Genomic DNA, 9,796 nt, shown 5'->3' with positions numbered 1-9,796 from the left:
GATTATTATAATTCAACTTGGCCAAATATATCTGAATGTACTCTGGTTTTATAAACAAATTGTTTTGTGTGTATTTGTTCATCTGTCTGGCAATCTATAACTGGTTACCATACTTACAGCTATCTTATTTGAGCTGAACAATTTTTTCTCTTCTTGCCTTTTTGGATTTTTAAAGTATTTGTCTATAACTTAAATTGGCTTATAGATAAATGTTGTTAGAGTTAAGGACATGCTTCCACACCAGTTTCCAGCTGATCAAAATGATGTCTAGACTGGTTTTACAAATGCAAGGCATACTGCTGTCTGTGTACAATTGCTCAGGCATCTTCCATTGGTCAAAAAAAGTTATGATCTAGTTCTCACAGGTCATCAAAAATTTGTTAAGATAATTAAAGACCCCTTAGGCTTATGGAAACTGTTAGACAGGACTCCCCTTGGAAATAAAGGAGCAGCTGCCTAGAAATATTTTCTTCCAGTCTCCGTTCACTAATAAAACCCCAACAACTGGCATAGCAGTATAAGAGACACACCCCAATAAATGTTGCTAAATATATTATTGTGATATATTTACATTAGTCATCATCAAAAGATTTAAGTTTTCTATGGGTAAAACAATAAAGTTCCATTAAAAGATGCCCTTGGTACAAAACTAAATTAAGCAAAAAAGGTTTCTACATAGCTACAACATTCATTATTGCTAAGCTTATTGTGTACTAAATGTAGCCATGCTTTCCAAATATACAGGCCTTCTAAGATGCAAAACTAGTATTATTTATAGGGATAATCTTTTTCTAGACTCAGATTATCTGCCTTTCTTTTGCACTTCAGCTACTTGTGATAAGAGGTATATGTCAAAACCATATGAGACCACCAGTCAGATGAGAGTTAAAAAAAAAAAGAGGCTTGTGTGATTACGTGATGTCATATATGTGTCACTACACTTAAAGATGCGCAGGCATTGGGCAGTCCACACAATGTTACGAATTTGTTATCCATTAAAGGATATCCATTAGAGGATAACAAAATTATATTCATTAGAGTATAACAAATTAGGTGAGAACTTTTTTATGTACTAGAAAAGAGATGATTGACTACAAAGGCTATGCTATACTAAGTTGGGCATTTAAGTGTGTTACAAAAATAATGTCATGATTGTCATGCTAAAATACTATAATGTGGCTCTTGATCTCAAGTTTTCTCTATAAACTATATAACTGTTGTCTGTTAACATTCTGCAAGAATACAACTACTAAAACAACCATGGTTGATAGGAAATAGTCCTCTGACTATACCTGACATTTCAAAGTGCTTGATATCCAGACAGAACTATAATAGTTAAACTCACTGCTCCCACTGCAATACTGTTTCTCAGGTTACAATGGGTGACTGAAAGTTGCTCTGCCATCTTTTAGACTGGACATATTAGGTCCCCTTCTAATTTACTGGGACCTTTAGCCTATTGTAAGTAACAGGCTGATTTATTGGCTTAAATTTGACAAATGGATGTTACTCCCATTCCATTCTTTGGTCATTTACAATATGTTCATGACTCTATAGATACTTATGCTTACATGATTTATGCCACTTGCCAGGAGGTTAAAAAAAGTGGGACACATTCAACAACACTGTTTATCTGTTTTTGCTGCTATAGGAGTTCTTCATACAATAAAAACTGATAACCGACCCCAACATGTCAACAAGACCTTATCTTCTTTTTTAAAACTTTGGCACATTAAACATCTTACAGGCATCACTTATAATCCTCAGGGCTAAGCCATAGTAGAGCATACACACCTTTCTTTAAAAACACAATTACAAAAACAAAAAGCGGTAGTAGAGTTATCTCCACAGGCACAATTATATCTTGCTACCTTCACTTTAAAGTTTTTGACTCTATTTGCAGAGAGGAGCTCCATCAGAACTCCACTGGCAGAAGGATGACACTATGGATACACCTAAGGCACACATATTATGGAAAGATATCCACACAGGAAAGTGGGATGGCCCAGTGCAACTAATAATATGGAGATGACGGGATGCTGTGTATTAAGAGACAATGGAACACCAAGGCGGGTGCCATGCCAGAATGCGTGACCATGGAGAGGAGATCTTTAAAATGATAGTGGAGTCAGCTGCCAACAGGCCCACCAGTGTGAGCCTTTTCAAGGATGACCCAAGAGGTTGAGAGGCTGGTGATGAGACAGGGCCTCCCACATACCCCACAAAATATGTTCCCTGCCGTGATGGCCATCATTACTTGTGCAATGGCAAGCAGAAACACTGAAAGGACACCCAGGATTTGGAGGCAGCTTTATTTACATCAATAGGCACTGATCGAGATCATTCCCAGAATATCAGGCCTTGATCTCTGGTGGTCTATGGCTTATATGGGATAAGCAAACAGGAAGTACAGTGGCAGAATGGCTTGTTAATTGGGGATTTGTTTATACAATATGCATGACAGTGACCAGCTGTTTCTAAGAGACTAGAAGCAACTGGCACTGAAACAGGAACTATTACCTGGGCAACTAACCAACTGAAGTATACTGGCTGGCAGGGGCATTTTCTGCTACATTCCCCCCTCTCCACCTCTTTTAGTTTCCCCAGAAAATCTTTGCTGGGAATACTACATGTGATCTTTTGAGATAAGGCCCAATTAGAAGCAGTAACATTAGGGTTGTCAGTAATCCTAGGATGGGCCCTAGCCAAGCTCCCCAAGATTGTCTCATTAGCCAGGCGCAGTGGGGCATGCCTGCAATCTCAGCACTTGGGAGGCTGAGGCAGGAGGATCATTGCAAGTTATAGACCAGCCTGGGCTACAAAGTGAGCTCAAGGCCAGCCTAAACTGCATAGCAAGACCCTGTCTCAAAAAGACAAAAAAAAAAAAAAAAAAGATTGTCTTATTACAGAGTTTTTTCCTAAATTAGTTTTAGGAAGAAACATAATTTAGGCTTGTGTATTCTAGAACATTACTCTGGCAAGGCAGTGAAGGATTTAATCTGATTTAAGAGACTGTCCAATGTGACTTGGATGCTCATCAAATCTTGGTCAAATGTTTGCCTGATTGTTCTATTCTCTTGGGGCAACCATCCATAGAGTTTAAGGCAAAAAAAAACAATAGCAGTGGGTGGGGAAGCCAGGATTGAGGTAAGCAGCCTAAAAAGACACAAAAATCAAGGGCAATAAGTATGGAGCAATCCTGTGAACAATGTTCTCAGCCATGTGTAGACTGGTCAGTGTGCACTGTCTTCTTCAGAGTGAGCCTTGGGGGCCAGGGATATAGCTCAGTGGCATAAGCACCTGCCTGCCAAGCACAAGGTCCTGAGTTCAATTCCCAGTATGAAAAAGAAAAAAAGAACAGAGTGAGCCTTGGAGGAGCTGTCCAGGTAAATTTTTCAGTGGATCTAAGGCTGGATTTCTGAAACTTATGGATGTAGTTAATATATATGTAGGTTATCTGTGTGTGCAGGAATGTCTACAAATATAGCTGGTATTTTAACTGGTTACATGCTGTTTTTTCAACTTTTCTAGAGCTTTGTGGCATGCATGCTGTATGTAGTTTTTATTTAATCTAGTTTTTAAAAATTACCTCTGAGGTAATTAATCATATCTAGGGATGATTTTTTCATAGCAGGACCCTACAAATTTTTACTGTCTTCTCAGTTCATGTAAGGAATGGGAGGTCAGGGCCAGTGACACAGATGCTGAAGCCTGAGCTGGCTGCAGGGGTACAGATGTCAGAATAGCAACTGAGCTTCTCGAACAAATGGTGGGGGAAAGCCTGGCTCTGATCTTCCAGGAATACTAGGTTTTTAGTCAACTGGATCCCTGGAGGGGGCTTAGGCCTCTGGACTGGATTAGTCATTGGTGGCAGGTTTCCAAATAGCAGGTGGAAGTAGTTTGTTGTGCAGATCATCCCTGTAGGAATTTTGGCCACAATAGTTTTGTCCAAGGTAACCATAGCATATCTAGCCTGTAAGACTTCATTCCTAACAGAGTTACTTCTATCCATAAACAGGGTTTGCTCAGCATCTGTCAAGGGGTCCATTTTTAGAAGTTTATCCCAGGACAGCATGGGGCAACTGGACAGTTAGGTCTTGGTCTAAGGTGAGCTTGTCAGCTTTCTTGAGCAGAAGGACAGTGGCTGTTAACAGTGTGAAGGCAAAGGGGTGAGGCAGCCCTTAGTGACTGAATCTAAGTATTTGCCCAGGTAGGTCACTGGGCACTCCCAGGGGCTGACACTCTAAGTAAGCATCACTATTTGTGTGAACTAAAGGATCCAGATTTTATAGAAGCCAGCATCTCCAAGAAATATGTAGAGTTTTTTCTTATAATCAGTTTCTGTCAGACATTGTAGCAGAGCTTTTGTGCCTTTCCAGCAGGTAGCCTGGGTGTCATCAACCAGAAGTGCAGCGAAGAGGAAATAAGTTTTTGAGCCTCTGGGAGGTTGAGTCTGGGTCAGTTGCATTTTGAGTCCACAACTGGGGTCTTTTCAAAGAGGGGTTGGCTGACAGCAGCCAACCAAAGGTAGATGGAATTTTTTAGGTCCAGGCAGATGTACCAGCAGGCTGTGGGTGGCAGAAGATTGAGGCAATGTATACAGAGGGCAATTAAGGTGGTACTGACAGCTCAGACATCTTGAATTGGCTTTATAGGCTGAAGAAGTATACTTCAGCAGTTTGACAGTCTATAAACATTTTGCAGTCTTGAAACCTCTGGATGTGTGGTTGAATTTCTAGCCAAGTCTCCTGTGGCACAGGATACTGTTTGATGTACGTAGGGCTTGCCCCAGGGTGGAGTTTACAGTGACAGAACTGTGCAGCTGGAAGGAACAGAGACACAGGCTGTCTCAGAGCAGCCAAATCTGTTGCCAGAGCCTCCCTGAAAATAGTGGACACATTCCCAAACCCTTGTGGCACTTGAGTAACAGTCCAGAAAGGGTGCGTGCGTGAGTTGGGAACCTCAGAATGTAAGGTGATGGCTGTACTGCTGATAGCAGAGATCTTACCCAAGGTGATTAATGGTCTATCAGGTCGATGTGTGGCTGGATGCCAGTTTGTGTTTTCTGCAACATCTGACAGCAATGGGGGGATCTCGGTAAGGCAGCATGGTTGATGACCAGGCCCAGAAGTAAATGTTAAGTTTATACATCTGGGAGGAGGATTTTCAGAATTTCAGGATTGTGGTTATCCGTCTTAGACTGATGCAAATGTCATCTTTCCCTCAGCGAACGAAGTTGAAAGTGCAGGGTTAAATGAGAGAGAGGCTGACTGGCTTGGTACAAAGGAGATGTCCTCCCAGACCCTAAGTTTGTGCCTGGTAGAAGGGTCAAGAGGAAAGAGCCCCAGGTGCCCTGGTAATGGTAACTTTTTGACAGCAGGAACTTTTGAAGGCAGAGAGTTCTATTCCATTGTCTATCAGCAAAGTCACAGGTTTGCCCCCAACTTCTGCAATGACAGAGGGCTCTCAGTGGCCCAATTTGATAGAGGTTTGTCTGTCCTATCTATTCAGGCCCTACAGGGCACAACTCATTTGTCAGGGCTGACAGTCCAAGTTTTCCTAAGTCAAAACATAGAACTCAGAATGAATTGCTGACAGTCATCTCAGGTGGGTATTAGATGAAGCCATCTGACCATGACAGGCATGTAAGCAGAAGGCTCTAGAAGGAGGGCCTCTGTGGCCAAACACAGGCAAAAGCTACTTGGAACCAGTTAGATTTGCTGGAAGTAGACAAGTTGGGAGTGAGGAGTGAAGCCATAGGGGTTGGCAGCAGCTGTGGGAGCTGACAAGGGTGCCAAGGTGGAATTCTCAGGAAGTATGGGCTTCTTTTTTTTTCTTTGAGATGCAGGGAGTGTTTTGGTTTCATTTTTAACTCCATAAAAAGTCCCTTTTCCCACACAGACTGTAGGTTTTAACTAATTAGTTCTCATTCTATTTCCCTATGATGTATGTTGTGTATCACTGAACGATGGTACAACAAAGGGTGGGTGCCCCTCAAAGAGACCATTCAGAGCCTGCCTGGCTGCGCCCCTCACAGGGACTTAGGTGCAACTTAGCTAAGGAGGGTGTGAGGACTCTGTTCTGCCACAGAACCACAGATGAGGGCACAGTTAACCACTTCCATCAGTGCTTCCCCATCTTGGCACACAGATGGAGCAGCCTATTGCTTACTCTGTTCATTCCATTCACGTACACATTCAGAGGTTAAACATTACAAATCCCCTTCACTCGAGGGTGGCCTTACCAAGAGTTCATCAAGCTCTTCTTCTGCTCAAACTGAGCAGGTCTGACAGACTAACTGGAGTGCTCCGTGGGGTCTTAGCAGAAACAGGCGGCAGGCAGGCAAACAGACAGACGAAGAGACTGCATCCTCTTTCTTCTTGGGTTTAATGTGAACCACTTGAGCAGGGATCCAGGAATCCTCCTCCAGATCTCCAAAGGTACTTGAGAAATCTTGAGTGTGCGCCTTCCCATTGGGACCTGGAGAGGTTCTTTTTCCACCCTCGAGGGCCATGACTGGTGACCAAAGAGGTTGGTCTTCTGGTCAACGTACCAGATGCAACAGCAAGCAGAAACACCAAAACAACACCCATGATTTGGAGGCAGGCTTATTTGTGTCAATGGGCAGTGATTGGGATAATTCCCAGAATATCAGTCCCTGATCTCTGGTGGTCTAGGGTTTATATGGGATTAGCAAGCAGGAAGTATAGAGGCAGAATGGCTTGTCAATTGGGGATTTATTTATACAGTGTGCATCATAGTGACCAGCCATTTCTAAAAGACCAGAAGCAACTGGAACTGAAACAGGATCTATTACCTGGGCAACTAAGAAACTGAAGTATATTGGCTGGAAGGACCACCTTCTGTTACACTTGTACTGTATGTACAAGTCCCTTGTCTTGAATGGAATATTGGGCATATGGCCTCTTACAAAGGCAGGTTTTCCCCCAGAAAATTATCATGATCAATTAAATTGAGTGCCAGGGCCTTATTTGGTCCCTGAATTTATAGATATTATGTTACCTTAAATTATACATCACACTTCTTCTATCCACCCTTGTCTACTGAGTTTAGATCCTTACAATCTAACTACCGCCAGTCTGCTTGGCCACAAATCTGAGTGACTCACCTGAAAAAACAATAATTCTAGAATTGGGATCTATTAATATCTCAGGAAAATGGGCTAACACTTCCACACCTAATGTTCCCCATGTACACAATACATATCTTGGGCTGCCATAGATAAGCATGCCTCCTCACCTTGGACCTCCTGTGAAGGAGACAGGGGGAAAAACCGTACCTAAATCAATTTACCCTAAGTAAAATTAGTAGGGAGAGACAATAATTGTTTAGCTTGGCATACAGTCAAATGGTGTTGGTATACTGACTACTATGGAAAAAATATCTCTGTTTTATTTATTTTTTATTTTTATTTTTTAATACCTCTGTTTTAAATTCTGATGCGGAAGAACAGCTTGAATGGCATGGGTCTGGTTTCAGCCCTCCATTACTGCATGCCATTATCAGTGGCAGATCCAGACCCCTTCAGAAAACACTTTGGAAAGTGGCCCTTCCTTATTATACTGGTCAGTTGTGAAAAGGACATATAGCTAAATTTACTACAAATATTTCCAAAGTTCTAATGTACAAAAATAAGATCACGAGGTTTGCCATATGTACTTATAACCCTATGTCTTATGTACAGGGCTATTAAATAGAACCACACTTTATTAATGTACAGAATGTACAATGAGCCATGTGTATCAACTAGAGCCCTAGTTAATAAAACCCTGCTAGTCTTAAGGCACATGCCAGGAGTCTGGATGCTGGTAAACCTCACCCAGCTGTGGGGCTGATACTCCTATTATTTACCTATTACGATCAGTGACTGATTACCTTGTGCACCAAATGAAAAGGATGTTAGGATTGTTACAGGAATTCTCTGTCTGGTATTGTTAATTTCCAGTGTTGCTGTATCTTCTATAGCTCTTGCTCAGTCTATACAGACTGCTTATTTTGAAGATAATTGGACCAAAACTGCAGACAAAGCCTAGAATATAAAATATTCTATTGATGCAAAATTACAGTCACAAATCATCATTTTGGATACCACTCTTATGTGGATGGAAAATCAAATAAAGAGTCTGCAGTTACAACAGGGCCTCTGGTGTCATTTTAACATTACTTGATACTGTATAACTCCTCTCATATATAACCAGTCTACCCATCCTTAAAAACGTATAAGAAAGTACCTATGGGGTGCTATACATAATATAAGTATTGATTTAGAGGCACTACAAAAAGAGATATCCTCTATGTCTCAACAAACCCAAAAGTTTGATATACAAATTTAAGACTGAGATAAACTTGCTGATACTCTGATCATCTTAATCCATAAAACTATCTTAAATCCCACTTTCGATTTTATAATGGCTTGATTATATTAAAGTGTTTCGGTCTCATATTTTTACTTACAGTATGCCACAGGAGAAACTAAACCAGACAATGCTTAGATGTCATTCAACCTCAAATCACACTGTTTCAGCTGCTACAAAGACAAAAGTAAAAAGGAGGAACTGTTGGGGACCAGGCTACATGATAGATTAGGCAACTATGTGGCCCTCCCTATGCAGTCCCAAGGTCGGTGAGACCTTGCTTCAGGAACGGGGAGGTATATGGAAGGCCATGTGCCACCTGGCTATGGGCAGAATGCTAATAACCCAGCTCTCTTGAGGCAAAATAGCATCTGCTGTCAAAATACAGGCATTTGGGTTTGGAGAAAATCTGGTTCCTCGTTAACTTAATCCTTATTCACCCATTTTCTGTAGTTATTGTTTCATGTTTCTGTAGTTATTGCTTCCCCTTCACTTCTCGCTAGCCAATAAAAGTGAGCCAACTGCAGAGGTAGCTGCAGAGTCAGTCCACGACAGGCTGACTCTTCCCAGTCTCTCTTGTACCCAGAAATTTGACTGTCTTTATTTCCCATCATCCCCCCACATGTATCCAAGGGTCTGATCAGCCCTCAGTAGAGGGTTAAATAACAGTATGTATAGTACCATTTGTTGTTTTGTCTTTTTGGAATAAAAGGAGCATAACATGCATAAGCAAAGAGAACAAATGTCAAAATATACCAACATCTTCAAAGTTAGAGTAAAGCATTATGAGTTTTTCTCTTTGTTTTTGCTTTTCTATTTCCTTGAAATTTCTGCATTCAACATGTGTTGCTTTGTACTTAAAACTAAAACCAGTAACATTTTCATTTTTAAAGCATGCTATTAATTATGACTGGCTAGTGGTTTAGAACTCACAGTGTTCTCATGGAATCATTATAAATTCAGGAGTTCATTCTTAACTATCAAGAAACACAATTTCACTACTCCACTAAGGAACTAATCATGGTCAACAATAAGGCTGGTTCCCTGCCCTCATCCGTCCATAGACTAGATTCCCTCAAATCTAATTACTCCTTTAAAGCTTTTGAGGCAGAGTACCAGGTCACTTTTCAAAAAGTAGTGTAGGGAAGAACAGTATTTCGCTCTCTAGAGCACAGGGTTTCATTACTAGGTGCCATCTGAACATTTAAAATTTATTCTTTAATTTATATTTTTAGAAAAATTCTACTCAACACATTGACATACTTTTAAGTTATTGTCTTTCGTTATAACTTTTACACAAGGAAATTACTCTAGGAGTTGGGAGGATGTTGTGTTTTCTAAATGACTACCCACTTCCAGATCTGACCCCCCCAATCAATTCCCCATGCAGCAACCATATAATGATCCCTTAAAAATGAATT

Source organism: Chinchilla lanigera, unplaced genomic scaffold, assembly GCF_000276665.1.
Source record: "Chinchilla lanigera isolate Chin_1 unplaced genomic scaffold, ChiLan1.0 scaffold00033, whole genome shotgun sequence".
Classification (NCBI taxonomy): Eukaryota; Metazoa; Chordata; class Mammalia; order Rodentia; family Chinchillidae; genus Chinchilla; species Chinchilla lanigera.
This window is presented reverse-complemented; position numbering follows the sequence as displayed.